This window comes from Protopterus annectens, chromosome 10.part0 (assembly GCF_019279795.1).
Source record: "Protopterus annectens isolate FY-2018-M chromosome 10.part0, PAN1.0, whole genome shotgun sequence".
Classification (NCBI taxonomy): Eukaryota; Metazoa; Chordata; order Ceratodontiformes; family Protopteridae; genus Protopterus; species Protopterus annectens.
This window is the reverse complement of record NC_056744.1, coordinates 1,362,555,436-1,362,582,725: the sequence shown is the minus strand read 5'-3', so window position 1 is coordinate 1,362,582,725 and position 27,290 is coordinate 1,362,555,436. Positions and strand designations below refer to the sequence as shown.

General features: G+C 38.9%; 1 long non-coding RNA gene across 1 annotated transcript in view; it reads left to right on the top strand.

Annotated features, from left to right (window-relative positions):
- Nucleotides 1-27,290, top strand: part of LOC122813604 — a 444,019-nt gene that overhangs the window by 251,968 nt on the left and 164,761 nt on the right. Inside the window, exon 2 of the long non-coding RNA XR_006366712.1 lies at nt 2,762-2,816. This is a non-coding gene — a long non-coding RNA (uncharacterized LOC122813604). The remainder of the gene's footprint in view (nt 1-2,761; nt 2,817-27,290) is intronic.

Here is a 27,290-nt window from a genome sequence, read left to right as displayed (position 1 = left end):
TATCGATCAGGACTGCATAGGGATACGTTTTTGAAATTTGTGTTGATACAGTTTGTCTATAAGTGGGGGTGTAGATTATCTTTAATATTGGTACAACTATACTGAATATGTTTTTAGAGATTTTCATTATTGTACAAATACACAAAAGCATTCATACATTATGTGATAATATGGACACGCACACACACGAAAATGTTTTCAATATATAGGTGTACTGTTGTGAATTTATCACTATTGCAATACTTAAAAAAACAATTGAATTTTTGTTGTATTTACTTCGTGTGGGAGGGCTGGATTCATGAATGCCTACACTAAATGTACACTAAGTGTACACAATCTGTTTTCAAGAACATCCCTACCACGTTTTTTGTGCTGTCTATTCACTCAAAAAGATTAGACTAATAACCATTACAAATCCCTCTTGATATTTAAGGTTGTAAGAAAATCAGCAGAACTAAAATTAGGAGGAAAAGGGTGGGAGTTATGCTTGTATTGTCTATTCACTCAAAATGGTGTACACTTAGTGTAGGTGTTAATGAATCCAGCCCAATATATTATTTATTTTTCATTATTTTTAAATGTAGGAATATTATATATTTTTAAAAATTTGCAATTGACTTGGTATTTAATCAAGGTGGGTGGGGTCAAATAACTTGGACTTAGTTCTGGAGATGTTCAAACGAATGAAATCGCTAAATTTTTTAATCTTTTTGGGTTTAATAAACAATTTTGTGGTTTTCTGAATGTGTTATTTCTTTAAATTCACCACATTTTCCAAGGTTTTCAGTAGCTCCTCTGTAACTGATTGACAGAGTATAGAGTCTTGATATGATCAGAATAACATCTTTGTCGCTATCCATCTGTAACTTTTTCAAGACTGCCAGACCTATTTTACTCCACTGCCAGGGTACATACATGTGCTTTTTCAGCATATCACAGTCTGTTTAAATGTAGAACTTTGGCCAAGAACAGGCTGGTTGTGACTTTGGTGAGGAATGCATCTCTGTCTTAGGATCCAAACGTCATGGCTGACATGTATGCCACACCTTTTTCATCTAGACTCAAAGGCCTGACAAAGAAAACTTGAAGATGAAGAGACTGGCTGAGTGACAGCTCAAAAACTAACTGGATTTGTGGACCTGAAATGTATACCCTAATAGATCTCCCTCCCCCTAAGGGCCACTACGTCTGCTCACTGGATGCTTGTAGAGGCCTTCATGATTTTCTCCTTGGGCTGTGCATTCTTTAGGATTAACCCTAGAGTACTCATGAAGGTCGTTTCTGAGTTGTCATTCAGTCAGTCAGTTCATCCTCAGGTTTTCATTATAGCAGCTGAAAGTAGGAAAGAAGGTGACTGCCATACTCTGGATATGCACCATCTGCCACACTTTTATTTTTGTTGGACCCTTGACCATTTATCTGCCTGCTTTGGCCCTAGTGGGAATGGTATGGAATTGCTAATTAGACCTTGTGCAGCTGCATTGCCTGCTACATTGCTTTTTGCACCATCTGTTTGCCGGTGCTCTGGAGGGATATTCTGTGATTGGATTGTTTTGGTAATGTGTCCATGGTAGAAGGATGAGCGCTTGAACCTTCATTCCAAGAGAAGGGTTTAATTTAACTACTCAGTGCTGCAGGACATTGTTCTGGCACAAACAGTTCTACGTTCGTCCTCCTATCACCCACTTCTGGCTTTTGCACATTGTTTGGACTTTGATCACTTGGCTGCTCAGCTTGGCAGTGTGTGCCTCAAAAGAACAGGCTTCAACCATGTAGATGAAAATCATGAATCTATATATACTTATATCTATATCCTATATCTATAGGTTTTAAGTTTATAATATTGTATCCTTGTAACTGCAGATTTGTTGGGGTGACACTCCAAATGTCTTTGCTATAAGGGTGCAATATGGGGACTAAGGCACGTACACTCTTTGAGATCTCAAAAAAAAAAAAAAAGTCACAACTGTGGGCACAACAAAGATATATGAAAGTGCTCTGACTGGGGTCAGACACCCTGTTAGAAATGCGTATTCTACTTTCTCATTGCGTATAGATGCCCATCGAGATTTGGTTACATAAGAATATTTCATGGTGTAAATTTTATCTTTGTAATAATAAAACAAGGTGTGCTAACAGTTTTTAAAGATGTCTGTTTTCACACGTTCTCACAAGGCTGTTATCCAGTGTGTCAGGGTGTACCAATTTTACTTGCGTGTGTTCGTGGTTGGATATTATTGATATTAAGTAGCACTGTCATCCTTCTGATGTAGTGAACAACTAATACTCTTATTTGGCTAATGTTCTTGTGCCAGGGGGTTATTTTCAGTGGTGTCAGCAAGTTCTCTTACCCCAATCCTGTGAAACACTGTACCACTGAAATCTGCTTCTTGACTCTAGAGGTAACAAAAATCAATGTGATATTAGATAACATTGACTTTGCAAAAGAACATAGTCTTGTGAAAGAGAATAATATTTAACGTTAGTCACTGCTGTAATCTGCATGTGCTGTACCAGCAGAGGAAACTGACAATAACCCCCCTGTAACTTTGATGGTCCATAAGGAGTGCATTCTTAGGATATGTAATGAAAGTACTAGTTTAACAGATTAATCTCTGGAGCACATGAACTATATTAACACAGTAGGGATAAATGATTGACACTTTTCTAACCAGCCTGTCACTTTTTGGTATCTGTAAAATAGTTTTAATTTTTTTAAGGTCTTCAGTATTTATTCACTATTTTTTGTTTTTCTGTTTAGGAAAAAGTTGAATGGACAGGAAGTAACGATGTGTTTACAAAATGGAGCTCTAAAGGTATGTATTTCATGTACAAATTGTCAGATTCTCCTACACCTTGTATTAGTATAGTGAATTTGTTGAAATTCAATTGATTCTTTCAGAATGGTTCTGTATTAGTAAGTTACCCGTTATAAAACACCTATTCATAGTCTTTAGGTTTCTGTTACTACAAAGGTCAGACATTTTGCAGATGGCTAAACCATAATAACTGTGCATCTGCTGTTACACTGGCATATTTTGTTAGAGGTAGTCCAGTGCTGTTTACATACACACATTTTTCTCCATGCATCCTTACTATTTTTATGAGGTTAAGTAGCTTGTAGTACATGCAAGTTTTTTTTCTTTTACCCTTGGTTATATGACCATGGAATTATTAAAGTAAGGTGATGTTAACCTCCAACTTAAAGTATTTCATATGGGTTTTTCACCTGCAAAAATCATTTTTGGTCATATCTCCCCTCCCGCTATTGTAGAGGTGTTTTTTATGATTTGAAACTGTGAAGACTGTGGCAACAGGTTGTTCATCAGCTCCTTACAGGGATCCAACTTAGTGATGTAACAGTACTTGTTGAGAGTGTCCTGCACAGATTTATATGAGTCGTGCTGACAGCATTCTGGTTATATCTTCATATGCATGCTATTTATTACATCGTCTCCATTTAGTAAAGTCATGGAAGTATACTATATGACTGAGTTTGATTTCACTGTTAAGTTAAAAATAATGGCATCTTATCAGCTCTATGGCACAGATGAATAAAGCCTTGATTGCCACCCATATGAGTTAGTGTCATCTAAGGGGCCTGGTCCTTAGAGGATGATCCTCCAAGGGGAAAATGGGAGTGAGACACAAATGCCAGCTCATCCATTATAATTGGAAAGAAGCATTCCAGTCGCAGTATTGCCACTGTCAAGTCAATAGCAGGCATGTACTATGCAGCACTAGTATTAAGGTTTGCTGCGTGGATTTGCCAAGCTGGTGATTTTAACTTTAATGCTCACCCAAGGAAGTATGCATGTATAGGATAGGGGGTGTTGCAGGCCCTTTGGTGATGCAGATACATGATGTACACATTAGCTGTCAGGGGAATGGATAGTCCACAATAATAAACACCTCTTAGCTCTGCACCATAAAAGTTGCAGCCTAGTGGGATGGGATGGTCAGATAGTTTGCAGCTTGAAGCCAAGTATAAAACTAGAAAAGATTTATCCTGAAACTTCAGATTGCCCCATTTTTGGAAGGCTAATCCAGACCGGCAGGCAACCAGGATGAGGATATGACCCACTCCCCACAACAGATCAGATGATAGCTATAGAATGAGGTACAATGTACCTTCATATCTGACTGGATGACAGATCCCTATTTTGGGGTCTCATGTCATCCAGTAGCAGGCTTCCACTGGCTGAGAGAATAATAGAACCAGGACCTTTTTTGGGGGGAGGGGCTGATTGGCAGCATGGAGAAAAAAATAAAATAAATGATCCTGGTGTAATGATCTTTGCAATTATAACTGAAGTAACCATGGGTAGGGAACAGAAAGATCCTGGGTTCATCAGTATGATATTGAATATATTACCACTCTTACCTGTAATTCATATTCCTTCTTGGTCCCAGTTGTTTTGAGTAACATAGCTGATTAATATTTGAACATATTCATTTAGTGTTTAGCAAGTTACCTAGTCAGGGTCTGGTTACATAAATTCCCTGAGAATGATTGTATTTTCATTAATTTTTACATTCTGGAAAACCTCTTGATGTTCATCGTGTTACCCTGCTGCAGTCATCACACTTGAGTTATCCTGTCGTCAGGTGGTCCCGCAGTCGGCCGGAATTCCAAAGTCTTGGTCCGGCGTCGGTTGCTGTCGCCTCTTCCCTGACGTCAGTGTGCCAGGGGTATATATATATTGCAACCGACGCCATTTTCTTCTGGAAACCCTCTTGTTCTGTAGAGAGGTATAGGTGATGTACAGTACTTTCTCATAGCATTATTTTCAGTGCTACTGAAATGTATTATTACGTAGCTGTTAGTCCCGAGTTGTTCTCTTGGATAATTAAATTACACTTACATTTTTCAAATATTGAAGCACGTATAGGTATCCCTTTGTAACTTTGACAATAAAGGAAGTACACCCTCTGATCTGAAATATACATATGCAGTGAGTCAGATTTGGGTAATAGTTTCAACATATTCCAAACACAGTTGTTTTTCTAAATCACTCTTTCTTGCTGAATCTCCTGATGTTTAGATTGTTACATTCACCTATTTTATTTTCATCTTGTGCAGTTTCCTTTTTTTTCTTCTTCTTTTTTGGAATTTGTATTTTCTGAGAATCCGTATCGGATGGAAGGTTTTATTTTCAATACCTATATTTTTGGAGAGAGAAAGAGGGAAAAAGAAATGGAGTCGTTCTGGCATAAAGCATTCTGAATAGCTGGACGTTTCACTCCACAGTGAATCATGTAAGTAACATAAATGACACACCATATCTCTAGTCATTGACTGAATGCCAACGTATTTTTTTTTAAATATTCAGAGATCGTACTGAATGAGAGTAGGATTTTGCTACGCAAACTTTCTACTCAGGTGTTTGATAAGAAACGGAGTTTAAGAAAACTGAAACGAAGAAAACTAAATATTGATTTTTTTGAAATATGAAAAGCCAGAGTTAACCAGGAAAATGAGCATCGTTGCTGAGCTTCACCATCAACACCCTCTTACTTATTTATACCAAGTCCACCACCACATCACAGTGGGTGTATGGTAAAGGGTCACATTCCATTGCTCAGCGGTTCTGTACAACTAGAGTGCATACCTGGACAACTAACAAGGTACCAGTAATCGGCAGTTATGGCACATGGTTGTAGTTTTACTCTGCTGTGATTCAGATCTCCTTTATTTTATTCTGTCCTGTCTACTTTCAGAATCTGATTAGGAACCCATTTTCTCAACCTATGTGGGATGTTTGATAATCCCATCGTACCCTTTTGTGTATCCAAGAGAAAAGACATACTTCTGTTGTTCTCTCCAACATGAATAAAGGCCATATTATAGTAATTAAATACCATTAGTTCTTTGTAACTTGGTAAGCTGTCCCTAATTGTGATCTGTGAAATGCATGACACTATTCCTTGCAAAACTCAATGGTATGTCTGTTTTAGACAGTGGATAAACCAGTGACTAGGATATTTTAGAGTTGCCTAAGTTGCAGTCTCTTCCTTATGGGCTTTTAAGTCTGGCTTGGTTCAGTTTTAATTCCGGGATTCTGTTATTATGGATTCATCACACGGTCATATTGTGGTAATTTTTATGACTTTACTATGGTCAGTGCGAGGGCTTTATAATGAAGTACATGTTGGAGGTTCTGGTTTCATGGAGCTTGTGGCATCTTGAGGCATAGACTAGGGTTTTGCAATAATATTTTATAACATGCATTCACAGGTTTGGGTGTATATATCATCACAGGTTTGGGTGTGAAGATTTTGTCTTCAATATTCTGGATATTTATTTACCTCACACAGGCATTTAAGGTCTTAATCAATAATGAACATATTTTCTGTAAGAATGAGGAAGTTCTCACCATGCCCGAGATAACCATCATTTCTCAAGTCTTTGAAATGTTGCTTATTTGTGCCTTTACATCTAATCTAATGTATTCTTCCTATTTAAAAGTAAGTATCAAAGAAATTTGTACTGGTAGTCAAAACCTCGAGTGGTAGTCATAGTCCAGGGCTTCACATAATTGTAGCGGTGATCTACGAAGAGTGGCACTATGTCATTGTGCAAATCCCAGACTGACAGGATAACTACAGAAATGCACAGGACTTTTTTTCTGAGCACACACTCCTATCAGAAATGCATAATGTGATTTACACATATCCAGTAACTGTTAAGGTGGTCTGTACATATCCGCAGGAGTTCAGTTTATATACACAAATGTATAGTAAACTCGTCTGTAAAAAGAAAAAGTGTGTAAATTGCCCTGAAGTTACACCAGAAAGCAGCCATCTTTCAGTCAAGTATGGAAATTGAGTGATGCTTCAACATACATGGATATTTTACCAGAGGTGTTGCTTCGGTAAAAGTTTTATTTTGATGCTTGTGCATACCTGGAGATACTACTGAAGGGGTCGCTTGGCGGAAATGTTGATTTTAGTGTTTGCACATACCAGGGTATGTTACTGAAGGTGGTCGCTTCGGTGAAATGTTTATTCTAGTGTGTGTGTGTGTGTGTGTGTGTGTGTGTGTGTGTGTGTGTGTGTATACCTGGAGGTATTACTGAAGGGGTCGCTTTGGTGAAATTATCATATTATTGTTTGTGTACACCTGGAGATATTACTGAAGGGGTCACTTGTGTGAAATGTTCATTTTAGTGTTTGTGCATACCTAGAGATATTAGTAACGGGGTCTCTTTTTGAAATGTTAATTTTAGTGTTTGTGTATACCTGGAGATATTACTGAAGGGATCACTTGGGTGAAATGTTCTTTTTAGTGCTTGTGCATACCGCTGCATGTTACAGAAGGGGTTGCTTGGGTGAAATGTTCATTTATTCATTCAAAGTAATTACTGAAGGGGTTGCTAGGAGAAATAATTAATTTTGTGTGTCAGGGAAGTGCTCGAACAAACAAGTTCGCTGATTGCAACTGCAATATCAAAGATGAAGCACTGCATTTTAGAATAGGTATGTGCACTGCAGAGATGTCCAACTAGGAGTTGTAAAAGCCACCTCATCAGCAGGCTGTGCTTTTCAACACTTCTCATTTGCATCTCCATTATTTTTTAGGCCTTGCACAGTAACGTAAATGGCCTCTATGAATCTCGCCTTTGCTATGCTCACTTGTAAGCATCAGGAATACCCCTATTGCTTAGGAGCAAGCAACTATGAATACTGCCCCTTGTGTTACCATTGCTAAACCAATAACTGTTATTTTTAAAGAAATGCTGGACTTAACTTGAGATTTTAAAAGTAATCTGGAAAATGCTTAAAACTATGTCTACTTACATTTGTAACTAGTGAATGTTGGTGGATATATAATAATATAATAATAATAAATATAATTGGGGTTGTAACAGGAGGGTAACACTAAACACGTAAATTCTGTAATAAGTAATCTTTTAAAACACACCTTCGGATTTTTTATCAATTTGCAGCTATTTTAAAGGACAGTATTAGATGTTCATCATGTTTCACTGTTGCAGTCATTACTCTTGGGTTATCCTGCTGGCAGGCTACCCTCAGTCAGCCAGAATTCCAAAGTGTAGGTCCGGCATCGGTTGCTATCGCCTCTTCCCTGACGTCAGTGCGTCAGGGGTATAAAAGATGCAGCCGACGCCATTTTCTTCAGTCTTTCTTGCCGCTCGGTGCCTGAAGCAAAAGCAGTTCGCAAGTGCCGGTCGGCCAACTCCTGAGATATTCAGATCCGAATTTCAGAACCGAAGTCTTCATTAAAGCTAAGTACCCCGTTGGGGAAACTTTTTTTCTTGCTCCAGACCGATGTCAGAAAAAGTAAACAATTGTATTTCTTGAGGGAAGCAAATACCTCAAGGATTTCCACTCTTACTGTATTCCTTGCCTAGGCCCTGATCACAACGTTGCTAGCTGTCGGTTTTGTGCTAGATTTAACCAATGCACTATTAAGCATTGGTTCGATTTTGCATTTCATTACTTTGGCCGAAGATTTAATTATATAATGTCATCTGACCAGCCGACAACCGGAGTTTACAAAAAACGCAAGGACAAGGAAAAGGATAGGCATCCAAGGTCCAAAACCAATGACGAGGCGTCTGCTAGGCCAGTCGCCGGTTCGCCGGTTCTCTGAGGTGCTTTCGCAGCCCCTGGCACCCGCTACCTCAGAGCCACAGGCCGCTTTCGACTCCCACATGGAGACGACTGGGCCTCTGGATACTCAAGGTATTGACACTTGGAAATCATGCCCTCAGATGGGTCCAGAGCCACTGAGCAGACATCGGCTTCTGAGGGTGTCTTCAGACCTACACAACTATATATTAAGCCATCTTCAGCTTCAAAGACTAAAGCAGCTCTAAAGACAAAGAAACAAGTACAGCATTCCCCTGCTCAGACTTCCATGCCTAAAGAAACAGATGCTCAAAATGGCCGAAGACCTAATTACTTTGATCAGGGGCTCCCATCCCCCTCCTGATAAGAGGCCTAGGCAAGAGACAGAGTATGATTCTTCTGATCAGGTTTCTATTTCCTCTGATTCCTCTTCTGAACAGGATTACTCCATGCTTCCCTATGAGGATTCTGATGCTGAAGAATCCATTCCTTCAGCCTCTCCTCCTGAGGATTATTCTTTTGGGGAAACCCTGCATGCCATAAGGGGGCATTTCCATTGGGAGAGCCAAGATTATTCTTAATCTAAGAAAAGGTTCAGAGACTTTCTGCTACTTCCTCAGCACAGACCCCTTGCTATTCTTTCTGTTCTAGACATTGTAGATGATGTATTTTCAGAGTCCGGCCTGTCCCCTGACTCTTTGCCCACTGCACCTGCTAAGCCAGACAGATACTACAGGGTCGCGGATTCTCATAAATTCCTATATAAAAACCCCGCTGCTGACCCATAAACTATATCTCAGGGTCCCAAAGGGGTCAAAGCTTCCACTGCAAAAAACCCTGTCCCCTCTGATAGGGATTCTAGGGCTCTAGACAGATGGGGGAAAAAGTCTACACTTCTGCTACCCTTGCTGTAAGGGCTTTAAATTGTCAGTTTCATATGCTTAAATATCAGCAATATTTAATGTCACTGCTTAAACAGAAATTGTTGACAAATTCTGAATGTTCAGAGAACAAGGAATTGCAGTATTTATTGCATGCAGCTGAACAAGTGGGAAAGCATACTTTGCAATGTGGTTATGATTCACTGGAGGCCTCTTGCAGGGCCGCTGTTACAGGTTCTGTTATTAGAAGGCATGCTTGGTTAAAGGAACAGAATCTGCCTGATCATGTTAAAGCAAAATTATTAGATGCACCATTACAGCATGATACTTTGGTACTAAAGCAGAAGAGGTGTTGAAAAAATGGAGGATAAAGCAAAATCCATGCAGACAGTCAAGGATTTCTTACAGGTACAGCCACCCAGGTTTAGCAGGAACTGGCCTTCAAAAAATTGGTCCTTTCCAGTGTCAGACAGGCCACAAAGAGGCAATTTATGGTAGGTACACAACTGTACTGTACTGGTCCTAATTAGAGATTCTAAAAGTAAGCTGATATAAATGTTAAATCTGTGGGTACCTGAATTGTAACCAGTAGGTGTGCAGAATGATAAATGAGATTGTAGCTGGAATTTATAAATTTAAGGGGAGAGCCTTCACAGCATGATTTTCTGATGATCACTAGGAGTGAGTGAGAAGAGAGGAAGGGGCTTTTGAAATTATATTAATACAATGCATTGGCAACTCCTGAGCCCCTGGCTTTCAGGTTACAACAGGAACAGGATGGATGCGGTGAGGAAAAGATTTCTTCACATAGTGGTTTACTGTGCAAGCTATACTAAGAAAACCGTCAAATGGCTGGCTCTGTAGTATAGAGAGGTTAGCCCTGAGTAAAACCCAAATGGCTTGGGTTTGATTACCAGCCTGAATGATGCTCAAGTCCTGAGAGAAGCGTTCCAAATGGGAAAGGCATAGACCTAGAGGTGCATTCACACTGAACTTGGGACTTGCAGGTGCAAGCCTATCAGGGAGTGTGCAGTGGCTTGCTGAGGTGCAGGTTTGCAGAAGTTCATGTTCACAAATGCCTAGCTGTCAGCCATTGTACAACATGCTATGGCCAAAAGGAGAAGTGCTGGGTTCATTCAGAAAAAGTTTCTTGACCGTTGCTGATTGACATCCACAATCCAATACCCACCTCATTCTGCAGGTGAAACGGGGATATAATGCTCATGTGGAAATGGAGTTGGGGAAAAATTACTAAAATAAAGAACATTGTCTCTGTTTTTACTTTTGCTTTAAACACTAAAAACAGTTTGCAGCTTCCCCCAAAAATTCACAAGCAAGTATTCTCCCAAAGCCTTACAAAAAATATTGTTTTGATTTTTGCTCTACAAGTAATTCCTAAGGAAAAATATTTAAATATTCTGACAACAAAACACAAGAAGAACAAAGAAAAACAAATGTGAGCCTACAAAACAAACTAAAACTAGGTAACAGTTGTCTAAAGAAGACCTGGAACTGCTTTTCTTTCCCCCCTTAAATAAAAAGAACAATTTCTAGTTCATTCCTAGTTCACAAGCAGTTAATCCAACCCTATAACTCACAGGCAAAAGTTGTTTACTGAGATTCATGTTGACTTACTGAGCGATATCCATGAGCTTTAAGTGAATCAAGTCTGCAAAAAATGATGTATGGTGAACTGTAAACAGTGTTTAGTTTTCTACAGAGAAACAAATCATAGTTGAATGGGGAAAGTCCAAGGACTGGCTCGCTGAAAGCGGTTTTCAGCAGATTTGATTCAGTTAAATGGTATTTGCACGTATTGTCATTGTCTCATCCTCTCCTTTTTTTTTTTTTTTATTTTATTTGTTGAGCTCACTGATGCAGTATAATGGTTATCCATGTGAAATAATTGCTAGTTGATGTCTACTGTTCTGAGCGGACTTCCCACCTTACTAATACATGCTTAAGTTCATAGTTCTTAATTAGGTGCTAGGCTAGCTGCCTCTGTGGGGCATTTTAAGACTAGCTAATTTCCCTTGGTGAGAATCAAACCCTGTACCCTTTGTAAGGTAAGCACATTGACCATTATGCTAAACTTCAGTCATTGTAACCATGCCTCTGCCCCAGCCCTCTGCCTTACTTGTACTATTCAAACAATTAAACTTCTCATGGTGTTAGTTTTTTTTTGGAGGTATTGTATTTTATTTTTAACTTAAACTGATTACAAAAGGAAATTGGTAGCATTTTATTGCAGTTAGTTTAATGTGAGGGTTTTTATCATTATCATGCATTTGAGATTTTAACATGAGGCATTATGTAGTTTTAGTGTTTTGTTTTCAGTATTTTGACCATCAGTAGTATGCTGCATTTGTGCACTTATTATATGATAGATAGATACATATGTGTGTGGATGGGGATATGTGCAGATGTATATATCTGTGTGTGTATGTATGCATATGCATATATATGTATGTGGGTGTATATATATATATATATATATATATATATATATATATATATATATATATATATATATATATATGTGGGTATATATATATATATATATATATATATATATGTGGTATATATATATATATATATATATATATATATATATATATATATATATATATATATATATGTGGGTATATATATATATATATATATATATATATATATATATATATATATATATATATATGTGGGTATATATATATATATATATATATATATATATATATATATATATATATATATATATATATATATATATATATATGTGGGTATATATATATATATATATATATATATATATATATATATATATATATATATGGGTATATATATATATTTATAGTTTTGCATTATATTTATATAAGTAGATACACACACACACACACACACACACACACACACACACACACACACACACACACACACACACATATGTATATATACTTCAGGTGCCCTTGATAAGTGTAAGCAGGGGCTTGGGAGATGAACCATTTACAGGCTTCCTATTGTCCGTTAGAGACATAGGTTCCTAGCCAGGGATAAATTTCCTGTTCCCTATACAATTGTCCAGGTTACACTTGAATTTGATTAGGGAGGAATTTTTTTTCACGTGGATAGGGAGCCTGTTCCAGCAAAGGGGTAGAGTCTGAGGTACATACCTGTCTGTCCAGCAGATCCTATTTATATCCCAGGCAAGATTTAAGTGTTTAGAATGCATAGTTCTGGTGCTGTTTGTTTTGTGGCTATGCAAGAGGTTCATCAGGGTGGGCTCTGAAAATGCCTTGTATGTCAGGTATAGATCTCCCACAGCTTGTAGGAGTCAGGGTACAAGGATAGGGCCTTGAGGCGGTCTGCATAGTACATGTTGCTTATGCAATGTATTTTTTTAGTGAGGAACCTCTGTGGATGTTCCAGTTGTTGGATATGCCTAGTTGGGTACATGCCAAAGAGAACATTTTACTCAATGTTAGGTCTGATGAATGCCAAATACAGTGGAACAATGACTTCCTTAGATCTAGATGCCACACCTTTGGTTATAAGTTGTGGAACACACAATGATTTTCTGTCTACTGTAGACACGTGATGATCAAAGTCTAGTTACCAGGGGTGGATGACTTTGCAAAGGATACTATTATGCATTTCTTGGCATTTAGTTGTAGTTCATGGCTCTGACACAGTTATTTGTCTGGGTCAGCAGCCCTTCCTGGAGAATATTTGTGTCAGTGGGGAATTCAATGATGGCTCCTAATTTGCAATCATCTGCAGATTTAGTCAGCCATAGGCCACTGACATTGACCTTGACTTCAGAGAAGTAGATGCCAAAACCTAGCGGCCCCAGGACCAATCCCCGAAGGACTTCGCTTGTGACTGACCTCTTTGTAAAGATGTACTTCCCAATTCTAACTTTCTGGTTCCTGTCTGTGAGCCAACAGACTATCCACTGGGTGACATAAGGGTTTGTACCTAAGCTCTTGAGTTTGTCAACAATGTCAGACTTGGGTATTTTGTTAAATGCCCTAGTCAGGTCAAGGCAGGCATTGTGAAACATTTTGCCCTCATCCATTGCTTTGGTGACCTTCCCAAAGAAGTTCACTAGGTTGAGTAGACATGGCCTGCCCTTGATGGATTTACTGCACATCAGCAAGTCAAATGGCATCAAAAATACTTGATCTAGGGATCTAAACCTCTTTGGCAACATCAACAAAACAGTTTGGAAGGATCGGTATATCTTGCAGAGGAAACTGCTGCTGCTGCTCTGGAGCAGACTCCCCATCTGCATAAAACAGAGATCCCTGTCCATTTTCAAGCACAACATAGATCTGTGGATGGGAAACAGAAAATATACCCCAAGACTGCCTCCTGCACTACAAATGGATAGCTGCAGCTCCTAAATGCCATGCATGGAGCCCCTCAGTTATCTGTGGTATGATCCTAGTTATTCTCATTAGGGGCAATATATAATTATCTACCCTGGGATGGGTAAGGACAGTCTTACAGCAAATTATTTAGAGTAATTGAACCACAAAAAGTGAAAATGGATAGTCTTAAAATGACCAGCACAGGCAGGTAGCCTAATACTGGCCACAAACCTGTGTGTGTGTGTGTGTGTGTGTGTGTGTGTGTGTGTGTGTGTGTGTGTGTGTGTGTGTGTGTGTGTGTGTGTGTGTGTGTGTGTTTTCAACTGGTAGGACATCTAGGCCAGCTTACTTTAGACTTTCCAAGTGTAGTGAGCTTGTCAGCATTTCAGATGTGTTTAAAGGAGGCACGTAATTGTGCAGGAGCAAGGTCTGACGTGTATGTTTATGCAGGGCATAATTATAATATCAGGAAATAGTAATGGTAGCTTTATTGGATTCAGAGTAACTGGTTGTATGTTATCAATAGACTGAATGTGAAAGTTTGACATTTTAAGTTTTCTTTCGAGTTTGTAGTAACATGGAATTAATGAGACTGTTTCGGTCTTTCTAGGTCAGTAGCTTTTTTATACTCTGTTACTTTTTGGTGTATTCATTTTTACAGCTTCAGTAAAGCTTTTGTAAGTATGTTCCCACTGTCTCTGTGAATAGTGGTGACATCTAAAATGCCATATGGGTGATTAATCTCCTCTTGGCACATTGGAGAGGTTCATAGCAGTAAGTTATCCCAGAAAAGCATTTATTTATTTAATAAAACTCCTGAAGTTGGACATGGACCCATGGGTTTTTTCCTGTAGTCTTGGAAAGTTGAAGGTACCATCATATGTCTAGAGGATTTGCAATGGAAAATAAATTGTCCCTTTGAGTATGGTGATTGCCTGTGGTATTGTGTTAACTTCATAATCACCACTAATCCATATAATGTATAAGGAGATGTAAAGTTCATCAGTTATGCTGTATGTTGTAAGGAAGAGAGAAGTATTTAAAAAGAGTAGCTGTGAAGAAGACTTGCACCTTTAAGTCTAATGAAAGAAAGTAAAGCTATTTGACTGTAAAGGAAAATCATGGTGGCTTGTTCATCCTAGAGCCTTTTGGAGAAGAAAAGGAATTAAAATGCTGTTTGAACAAAGTGTCTTTTTACAGAAAATTAAACAAAGGGCTGAAAATGCTTCTAAACAGCTTAACCGCCATCCCCAAGGACAATGTGTTAACATTTGTGAATCAATTTCCACAATAAGAGGTTTGTAGTAACAGGGATACCCTTATGTAATAAGTCCAATACCATAGACATAAAAAGATTACTGTAATTAAAAAAAAAGTGTTCAAAAAATTTAAAAGCATGTTAATTACTTTGAATGTCTGTGTAATGTATATAGCGTTGCATCACTTTAAGTGCTTAGCAATATGGCATGCTTTTTCATCACCATTGTGGTTTGTTGGGGCAGGTAGACCAGTATGATGATGACATTAAGGCAAGGCTACTGCTTAACACCAGTATGCATTTCATCTTCATTTAATAGCTTCTCTCTGATGTCTCAGACAATTACTGCCCCAAATTAGTGTTTTATTTGAGAATTTCTAGAGACAGTGTCAATAGAAGCATTCAACAGCACCCTTTTATTTACGTTTGCAAGCTCCTGAGCATATGTGCAAGCTTTTCTCTTAGCTTATCAAACAATTCTTAAATTATTTGCTTTTCAAAAGACTATAAAATGTTTTAGATTAAATTGTCCATCCCCCACTCAGTTACTGTCTCATCTACAAGTGTCACGTTTCCTGTCACCCTACCCATGCTGCCTACTCATTTTTGAATAATGACTCCCAGTGATATAGCTGCAATGGAAATTATGCATCAGATGGAGAGACAAGTTCCAAAAGGAAGTAATGTGAAACAACACTGCAAAATGTGTGCAGAAAGGCTGGGGAGAATGAGTAAATAACAAATTTTTCAAATCTATTATTATACAGAACATTACGATGAGGCAAAACAAAAAAAAGAACACAATTTGCCAATGTTACCCTTTTAGCAATATGGCTATACCTCCGTTAAATTTTTTTACGATGCATTTAGTTGTAAAAGATGTCCTTTCTTTTCTCATTTAAGAAGCTGCATGTTCTGGAGAAGAAACGCATATTCTGGTTATTTTATGTAGCAGTCTGGATTCCTAATTTGGCTGTTTTAGTCATTAACATCGAGAAGAAAGGATATTAATAAAAATTATAAAATGATGGAATTAGCTTTTTTACTTTAACAAAAATGCAAAAATAATATAGAGATGTACTGCCATGTGTAGAACTCAATACTGCAGGTCATTATTTTTTAATGCAACAGTCGGAGAAATAAAATAAAATTAAAAAAAAGAGAAGCATGGCCTATAATGAAAACAACTGAAATCTTAACCATGTGACAAGTTATGGAGTAGATCGGTGAACAGATTTTATGTATATGTATATGGGAGATTTTTTTTTTGTACAGATTCCAAGATGGAGGATGTACCATATTCTTCAACATCTCAAAAAAATTATTTGGATTCAGTAAGTGCCTTGGTGTGAAAGTAGTGAAAACCTTCAAAGTCTTGGAGTGTCAAGACTTCCAGCCAGCTGACTTGGGCCATGGCTGAATAGTGTCCTCTGATCAGGCCACTTACAGGTTAACAAATTCAAAATAAAATATAAATATGTACATAAGACAGAAAACATCTTAGAATATAAACTGAAAAATAAATGTATTGTATAGCCCTATAAAGTAATGGCTAGTAAAGGACATAAATAATAAATAATAAAAAGGTATTTATCAAGTATATTAGATTGTGTAAAGATATATGGCTTTCGTTAAATTATTTTACAGAAAATAGTTTTTTTAGGGAAGCTGCAGATATCTCCATGTTGTTTAACTATTTTGTAAACTCTTCAGGTTCAACAATTTCTAACTTAAAAATTGATAGTCCAAGACAACAGTGAGAGCCAGTTAAGGGTTACTGAGAAAGATATTATCACACTTCTTGGAAAGTTAGATTATGCCAAAGTCTCTGGAAAGGACGATATTTCAAAAGAAAGACTTAAATCACTAATTGAGGTATGGGTAGAAACCTTAAATATATTTATAGGGCATGTTATTAAATACAGAGATACAAGATGATTGGAAAGTCTGAACTGTTAAACCAATATTTAAAGGGAAAGGTCCAGAAGGGAACACAAGTAGTTACAGGTCATTAAAGTATTAGTTGTAAATAACTAAACATGAAGAATTAATGAAAATTGTTTTTTGAATGGCATTCATATATAAAGGATAGATAGTTAACACAATAATAAGAATGCATATTTTCTGCTCCAAAAAGGGAGCAAAATCTAAGTAGCAGATGCACATTCCCAAGAAAGTCACCAAAGCCACAGAGAAGTCCAAACTGGTAAAGTTGTATTTATTGTAAACATTAGCTTTCAGACATTTTCCTCCCTCATCAGGCAATCAAACAACTTAAAATACCTATGTTTCCTTCTAGAGAAATGTTACCACCTTTCCTGCTACTTAATTTATTTTGATCATAGCGTCATGAATGCCATTTTTTAAAGAAATTTCATATTGATAGTTTAGGTTTTGTTCTTGTGTTGATTAATGGAATGTATATGTCGGTAGGTACAATTCTGTATGCCTTCACTCAAGCTATAACTAGTGCCATGCTAAATTTCCATTTTCCCATTTTAACCTAGATGCTTCATAACAAACAGCAACTCTAGTGACGTTCACTGACCTCATTACTGTGTGTACTTTGACCTTTACTGATTTGTTTTCTTGTTTTTCTACTGCTATAGTTGTTATAGTCTTTAACACTGACCTTTGCTTTCTTTTTGCATTACTTGTATTCTTCCTGAACTATTTCTGTCTTCTTTGCCGGACTTTTGTCCTCTTCTTCTTAACTGCGATTTTCAGAACTGTTGCTTCTAGCTACAAATTTTGTTGAAACAGGTTCAGATCAGTGACTTCTTGAGCCACTTGAAGTAATTTAATAGACAAACCCTTCTTATTGTCTGAGAAAGCCATCCTGTTAATGAATCTTGCTGGTAGCCCCCCAGGGTTCCCAAAAATAAGCATAAAAAGCCTGCACAAATAGACAACACATTTTCAGCATGATGCAGTGTCAGTGGTACAACAGGCAGCACACTTGCTTTTGGTGCAGAAGGTTGTGTGTTCTATTCCCACATTAGGTAGATTAATAACTGATATTGCAATGCACCATAAGGGAGATGCTGCACTTCTGAATGTGTCATCTTCTAGTTTAGATGTTAAACTCAGGCCCCATCTGTTTCAGTTGTTGGTAAATTAGGTGGATGTAAAAGATTCCACTCTACCTATCAAAAAGAGTAGGTGTTCCCCAATGCCTTGGCCAAATTTCCCATAGTAGTATCAATACCAACTAATTTCTCCCCCCACTCCCCCCGAAGAGAGGCTGCTAGCCTAGTAGGACAAACTTGGTCAACTAAGAATAAATAAATAAGTAACTAAATAAATAAATAACCATTTCATGTCTCACTTGGGTTTGCTGCAGGACACGGGGCAAATGGTTTTAAAAAAGGAGTAACATAGGCACGCGGAATCTAAAATGCAAGATTCTAAGACAACAGTGTCCTTGAAACAGAGTATAACTCCTTCACAAGTAAGTACGGAGCCCTCCAAGGATTCAGCAACATACTTCATGATGATTATGATCACTGCTGTGCAGCAAAAATGCCTTCCAAGCATGCTACCATTTGATTAGACTGCCCCTTTGTACAGGGTCATCATCACAAGTCTTTTCTGTTTCTAACCCTAATACTGATGCTTCCTTTCACAAGCACCCATTGCATCATACTGCTGATAGCTGTCAAATCATTTGGTGAGTTAAAATCACCTTTTGTTAGCAGCTCATGCCAACCTGGCAGCAACCCTGCAGAAGAGCTTAATTGCTACACCTGTAAATATATTTGTAGCACTATACAGATTCAGGGGCTTAGAGCTGTCTTTTTCTAATTCAGGGAATGTTCAGCTTCATCTGGCAGGTCTGCTGTGTTTGAATAAAACCTAATAGGTTTAATATAAATTCATCTGCTTCATCTGCATGAAACTTCCAGCTGAAAGACACGAGACACTTAAATCACATTAAGTTGCATGAAAGGCAGCTTGGTACAACGGCAGACACCTGTAATGAAAACAGTCATTTTTTTTACAGCGGGGCTAGCCTCCTGCACACCCTGTGTCAATGCTACTGTCTTGGACTGTGTAACCAGGATGAATATTAGCATTCTGGGGACCCTAAGCAAGTTGCAAGTTGGAGGCCCCTAGATACTTCAGTCTAAGTATCACCCTGCCATGGTCAGCCCTCCTAAGCAACATTTTAGCTCATTTTAGAAAGCTTTAGAAGTAGTACACATGGACCAAAACTGTACTTGTAGTGCTGTTACATTTTGAGAAGCCTGTGTATCACATCAGGTAGTAAGATACAAAGAGATATGAAGAAGACAGAGTAATACAGTTGTAAAACTCTAACATCATTGAATTTTTATATGGTATAGAGAACACCATTGAATTTTTGTGGTATAGAGAACAGACAATGTAGAGTATCAATAGTATGTGGGTTGTTTTGTAATAGTTATGGCACCTAAATTTATGCAAAATTCATTGTCTTAGTCAAATGGAAAGATATTTCATGCCACTGTTCCTTTGTGTGAAATTGTAAGATGTCCCTGCCAGAAGTTTCTCTGTCAAATTATCTTTTTTGTTGGTGATGGTGGTAGTAGTGGAGGTCATGGTAGTGGTGTCTTGTGGAGTGCTTGTTTACATTTTTCTTCATGCTATAATCTTACACACACACACACACACACACACACACACACACATACACACACACACACACACACACACACACACACACACACACAGATGCACACATATATTTATACATTTTATATAGGGAAGATGCTAATTTTGTTGGTCTGTTTAGTCAACACAATGTGGTCAGCTCAACAGATGGTGGACACCTGCAGACAAAAGTAGCAGATTGGACAATTTTCAGGGTTGGGGATTTTGTTGTTAACCTGAGATCTGTGTGATCTAAGAGTTAGAATATATAATTAGCAAGCAGTGTGGAGGTACAAGGGGCCTTGCCCCCCTGAAAAAGTTAGGTTTTCTTTGTAATTTTGTTTTAATATTTTTGCATGCACTGAAATGGATATTTAGTGCATGCTTAGATTGTCGATTTGCATAATGTTGATCATTTGGTCTCAACATTATTCATGTCAATATTACTGCCATTTGATAAAGGTAAGTAAATACACACACACACACGTATGAGTTTACATTTATAATCAACAATGTTTCTATTTCTGTGACTTATAACCATACCTATAAGTAGCATATTTTCTCATTGTATATCAGTGATGTTAGCAAATGAGCCTGTTTACTGCATTTCTTAGGTTATGACAGATGTCCATTGTGTACAACTTTGTATGTGTTGGGCAGATTTCTAAAATGGGCCAAGAGAGTAAAACAAAAAAGAAGAATTTAATTTGTAGAATTAAAACTCGTGCAATAGTAGATTCATCAAATATATAGTTTTCATATAATTTCTACAGCAGAAGTGAGAATCTTGGGAGTCTTTTAATCCTGGCAATCCTCTCTTGCCAACTTTTTATACTCCTACTGTTTTATATAGTTGAGACAATTTGATTCCCCAACTAAAAATTTGATAGCAGTATGGGACTTCATCACTGCAGTTTGCTAGAATATATTATAATTGTCCTTCATATCTATTGAAGAAATTTGTAAATACATTTTATCTTATTTATTACTGGGGGCTTAAAAAGCCATATCTTAGAACTGTTACCATACTAAACTAAAAGCAAATATCTTAGAATAGTTGACATACTAATCTAAAAATCAAAATAATGTTCAATAAAATATATTCTTCTGATTGAAAATGCAGTGCTAGAAACCATGTCGAACTGAGAAATAGGATCCGAGTTATGGTCTGACCATGCTGAAGTAAGATTGTAAGATACAGCAAACTAAATCTTACATTATAAAATTATTGTAACCACTGGATAGATGCAAGTTAATTCCAGAACTCTTTCATGTACATCATTTCAAGGAAACTTTGAGTTTTTGTAATATTCTAAAGAATGTATTTCCTTTAAACCACATATTCGTGAATAAATGAAATATAAAATAATATATATCGAGAGAGAGTGCCAAACAAAACAGAAAACTCATTTAAAAAAAACATACAAATATAATATGGACATATTTAAAAATAACTTTAGTACAGCAGCTTAAGGAGCAAAACTAGAACAGAAAAACAAATAAAATTTCCATAAAAGCCAAAGATCAAGCATATAATTAAATGACAAGATAATATAACAAATGTATTTGTCCTTTTAACAGTTGTATAATCAGAATTATGTAAACAGTAATAATATTCAGCATATCTTAAATTTGTTTCATTTTCAACATTTTGATGCAGTGAGTCTTCAATTAAAGACCATTAGAGAACCAACTATCACACATCAAAAATGACATTTCATTGAATTTTGACAGTAGTCAAGCAGTTTTTACAAACCTTTTTGAAAACAACAAGCTCTCTTTTTGCTTCAAACTACTCCCTTGTACACACTACCCACATGAAAATGGGTACAATATCAATTTAATTAACAAGGTACTTCATTTCATTATAAGATTTTATGAATAGCAGCATTGGAAAGGGTTGTCCTGTCCCCTCATACTTTTTATAGTGCCATTGGAACATTGATTATAATTGCTCATATAAAATAATCTGGCTTCTGCAATGTAGAAGCCTTAACTCTGAAGGTTTCCACATTGCAGTGAGCTGGCGCAAGTCAAAAACGTCTCCCGCTGCCCTTTAATTCTGGAAGTGGCTGTAGAGAAAAGATCACTTTCACTGAGGACGCTACACGGAAATGTGCCAGTATTCTTCGTGCTTCAGTGTTGCAGTCATTACATTTGGGGTAATCTGCTGGCAGGTTGCCCTCAGCCGGCCTGAATATCAAAGTCTTGGGTGCTGCGTCGGTTGCTGTCTCCTCTTCCATGACGTCAGGTCGTCAGGGGTATAAAACATGCAGCAGACGCCATTTTATTCAGTCTTTCTTGCCGCGTGGTGCCCGAAGCAGTTCGCAAGTGCCGGTCGGCCGACTCCTGAAATTTTCGCATTCCAGTTTCAGAACCGAAGTCTTCAATTAAAGCTAAGTACCCTATTGGGGAAACTTTTTCTTGCTCCTTACCGATGTCAGTAAAAGTTAACAATTGCATTACTTGTGGGAAGCAAATACCTCATAAGGATTTTCATTTGTACTATATTCCTTGCCTAGGCCCAGTTCATAATGTGCCTTGCTGTCGGTTTTGTGCTAGATTTAACCAACGCACTATTAAGCATCGGTATATTTTTGCTTCAGAATATTTTGGATCCAGATTTATCACCCTGAAATGTTGTCGGATAGCAATCCGACTACCGGAGTACACAAAAAACGTAAAGAAAAAGACAGAGACAGACCGTCGAGGTCCAAAACCAATGACGAAGCTTCTCCTAAGCCAGTCGCCGGTTCGTCGGTACTCAGTGAGGTGCTTTCGCAGCCCCTGATACCTGCTACTTTTGAGTCGCAGGCCTCTACTGAGACCCATGTCCGGTATGCCGCGAGATTGTCGGTATTGAACTCGTGGATGTCTCTCCCTCGGATGGGTCCAGAGCCGCTGAGCAGGCACCGGCTTCTGAGGGTGATGTTCATCGTGTTTCACTGTTGCAGTCATTACACTAGGGTTATCCTGCTGGCAGGCTACCCGCAGTCGGCCTGAATTCCAAAGTCCTGCTCTGGCATCAGTTGCTGTCGCCTCTTCCCTGACGTCAGTGCGCCTGGGGTATAAAAGATGCAGCCGACGCCATTTTCTTCTGTCTTTCTTGCCATGCGTTGCCCGAAGCAAAAGCAGTTCGCAAGTGCTGGTCGGCCGACTCCTGAGATTTTTGAAATTGAATTTCAGATCCGAAGTCTTCAATAAAGCCAAGTACCCCATTGGGGAAACTTTTTTTCTTGCTCCAGACTGATGTCAGAAAAAGTTAACTATTGTATTTCTTGTGAGGAGCAAATACCTCATAAGGATTTTCATTCTTACTGTATTCCTTGCCTAGGCCCTGACCACGATGTTGCTAGTTGTCAGTTTTGTGCTAGATTTAACCAACGCACTATTAAGCGTCAGTACGATTTTGCATTTCATTACTTTGGCCGTAGGTTTAACTATATAATGCCATCAGAACAGCCGACGACCGAAGTTCATAAAAAGCGCAAGGAAAAAGAAAAGGACAGGCATCCGAGGTCCAAAACCGACGAGGAAGCCTCTTCTAGGCCAGTCGCCGGTTCTCAGTGAGGCACTTTCGCAGCCCCTGACACCCGCTACCTGAGAGCCACAGGTCGCCTCCAACTCAAACGTGGAGACAACTATGCCTCTGGATACTCAAGGTATTGGGCCTTCAGAAACTAATCCCTCAGATGGGTCCGGAGCCGCTGAGCAGGCATCTGCTTCTGAGGGTGTTTTCAGACCTACACAGCTTTATATCAAGCCAACTTCAGCATCCAAGACAAAGACTAAAACAGCTTTAAAGACAAGGAAACGTATGCAGCATTCTCCAGGACAGACTTCCATGCCTAAGAAACAGATGCTCAAAATGGCCGAAGACTTAATTACTTTGATCAGGGGTTCCCATCCCCCTCCTGATAAGAGGCCTAGGCAAGACACTGAATATGATTCCTCTGATCAGGTTTCCATTTCCTCTGACTCCTCTTCAGAACAGGGATATTATTTTCCTCCCTATGAGGATTCTGATGCTAAAGAATCTATTCCTTCAGCTTCTCCTCCTGAGGATTATTCCTTTGGGGAAACCCTGTATACCATGAGGGAGCATTTCCACTGGGAGAGCCAAGATTACTCAGAATCAAAGAAAAGGCTCAGAGACTTTCTTCTACTACCTCAGCACAGACCTCTTGCTATTCCACCTGTTCTAGACATTGTAGATTATGTATTTTCAGAGTCGGGACTGTCTCCCGACTCTTTACCTCCTGCACCTGTTAAGCCAGGCAGATACTATAGGGTTCCAGATTCTCATAAATGTCTATACAAAAACCCTGCTGCTGACCCAGAAACTATTTCTCAGGGTCCCAAAGGGGTCAAGGCCTCTACTGCAAAAAACTCTGTCCCCTCAGATAGGGATTCACTGGACAGATGGGGGAAAAAAGTTTACACTTCTGCTACCTTGGCTGTAACGGTTTTAAATTGTCAGTTTCATATGCTTAAATATCAGCAATACTTAATTTCACTGTTAAAACAGAAAATGTTGACAAATTCTGAATGTTCTGAGAACAAGGAAATGCAGGATTTATTGTATGCAGCTGAACAAGTGGGAAAGCATACTTTGCAATGTGGTTTTGATTCACTGGAGGCCTCTTGCAGGGCCTCAGTTACAGGTTCTGTCATTAGAAGGCATGTTTGGTTAAAAGAACAGAATCTGCCTGATCATGTTAAAGCAAAATTATTGGATACTCCATTACAGCATGATACTTTGTTTGGTGTTAAGGCAGAAGAAGTGTTGAAGAAAATGGAGGATAAAGCTAAATCTATGCAGACAGTAAAGGATTTCTTACAGGTACAGCCACCCAGATTTAGCAGGAACTGGCCTTCTAAGAATTGGTCCTTTCCATTGTCAGACAGGCCACAAAGAGGCAGATACAGACGCCCTAGAGCCAGACAACAGCCCCAGGGCTCATACAGGCCCAAACAATGGGGTGCTTCTACCTCCAAAAGTGGAGAAGACAAATCACAGCCTTATAGGAAACAGTCCCAATGACTTCCCTCTGCCAATGCCAAGCACTTATCTTTTGGCAGCACCCTTAGGGGGAAAGCTAGCACTTTTTTCACAAAATTGGCACATGATCACCCAGGACAAATGGGTCTTAAATATAGTCTCTCAGGGCTGCAGGTTCCACTTTCACACCTTTCCAAAGGCAAAAGGTATGCCAGACCTGCCACACAATCAATGGGCAGAGGCACAAAAACAAGTTTAATCTCTCATGGACATGAGGGCTATTCAGCCAGTGCCACAACAAGAGCAGGGACAAGGATTTTACTCGAGACTTTTCTTAGTACCAAGAAAGGACAAAGCCTGGAGACCAATTCTGGACCTGTCTATTCTAAACTTTTCTGGACGTTCCAAAATTCAAAATGTTGACTCTGCAGCAGCTTCTGCCCATGCTGGGCAAGAAGGCTTGGCTTGTAACTTTGGACCTCAAAGAGGCATACCTGCATGTCCCAATCATACAATCTTGCAGAAGATACCTCAGATTCATAGCTGGCTCAATGCACTACCAATTCTCTGCACTGCCCTTTGGCTTATCTACTGCCCCCAGGGTCTTCACAAAATGCCTGGCACCAGTAATTGCATTTTGCAGACAAGGAGGAATTCAAATATATCCCTACTTGGACGACTGCCTTATTCAAGCAGAGACAAAAGACATTCTACTAAAGCATCTGGCATTTGTAAAAAGATTACTAATTTGACTAGGGTACACAGTAAACGAAAATAAATCAAAACTAGTACCCTCTCAAGAGATAATATTCTTGGGTGCAAGCTTAAATACAACTGCCCAGATGGCTTATTTCACGCCTGACAAACAAAGGCAAATGACTTCTTACTTCGAAAGCATGGCAACAAAGACCCAGTTATCTGCAAGAAAAATTCTACAGGCTCTGGGCTACATGGCATCCTGCATTCTACTAATTCCATATGCAAGACTGCATATGAGGAAACTACAATGGTATCTAGAAAGTGTTTGGACTCAACATTGCCACAGCCTGGAAACACTAGTAACTCTCATTCCCTGCCTGCAACAGGAGTTTCAATTGGTGGTCACAGGCCTGTCACCACAACAAGGGACAGACATTCACTTTAACCACAGCCAGGCAGACACTAACAACAGATGCATCAGATTATGCCTGGGGGACACACATGGCAGGAAAATGTATTCAGGGCACATGGCCCACAAGCCAAATGCATCTTCATATCAGTCAAAAAGAGATCCTAGCTGTACAGAATGCCCTGACAGCCTTCAAGGACCTACTTCATCCAGGACAACTACTGATAAAGACGGACAATTCTACAGTCATGTGGTACATAAACAAGCAAGGCGGCACACATTCCTACCCCTTCTACAGACAAGCCATGACTTTGTGGAACACAGCATTGACTTGTACACCTGCAAGCACAATTCCTGCCAGGAAAGACAAATACTTTGGCAGACGAACTAAGCAGAAACCTCATGGATCCTCATGAGTGGAAATTAGATCCACAAATCTTCAGCATGATAACAGGGAAATGGGGATGCCCAGACATAGATCTATTTGCCTCCCCTCACAACTGCCAGCTACAGAGATTCTGCACTCGAAACAAGCATGGAAAGTGGACGCCCTTTCATTCAGCTGGAAAGCCCTTACAGTATATGCCTTCCCTCCTCTGCCTCTCCTCCCCAAGGTACTCCTAAAGGTCAGACGAGAAGCCAAAAATGATCCTGATTGCCCCAGACTGGCCACGCCAGCACTGGTACCCAATCCTAAAGAGCTTGTCTCAAGGCCCAGCCTGGACATTACCTCAAATTCCTCATTTGCTGACCCAACAAAACAATCAGATCCTGCACACCCAACTCAGAACCCTAAATCTGTCTGCATGGTGGATAATGTAACCATTCAGAACACACCTCTCTCTAAAGCAGTTATGGATGTTATTTTGGAGGCCAGGAGGCCCAGCACCAGAAAATTTTGTGCAGAAAAATGGAAGAGATTCTGTGCTTGGAAGCAGGCACAAAGAATTGACACGCTTGTACCAAATATTCCTCAGATTTTACAATACCTTATTGAGATGCTGGACAAAGGCCTGTCCTTCTCATCAATTAAGATCCGTGCCTCGGCCATTTCAGCTCATTACAATACGGACCCACCTATTTGTTCTCATCCACTGCTAAGGCAGTATCTCAGAGGGGCCAAAAACATAAGACCTCCAAGGAGAGCTCCAATACCTGCATGGGACCTCAATTTTGTCTTGGAAAATCTCACACTGCCTCCTTTTGAGCCAGCCAATACAGCTGAGATAAAATACTTATGGAAAACAGCTCTTCTCCTAGCAATAACTTCAGCAAGAAGAGTCTGAGTTACAGGCATTAATGGCTGTGGAACCTTTTTATTATTTTCCATCCTGACAGGGTTTCTCTAAGGACAAACCCAGCATTTATGCCTAAGGTAGTGTCCAGTGTGGCTCTTAACCAAACCATACATTTGCCTACCTTTTATCCAAACAAGCAGAATAAG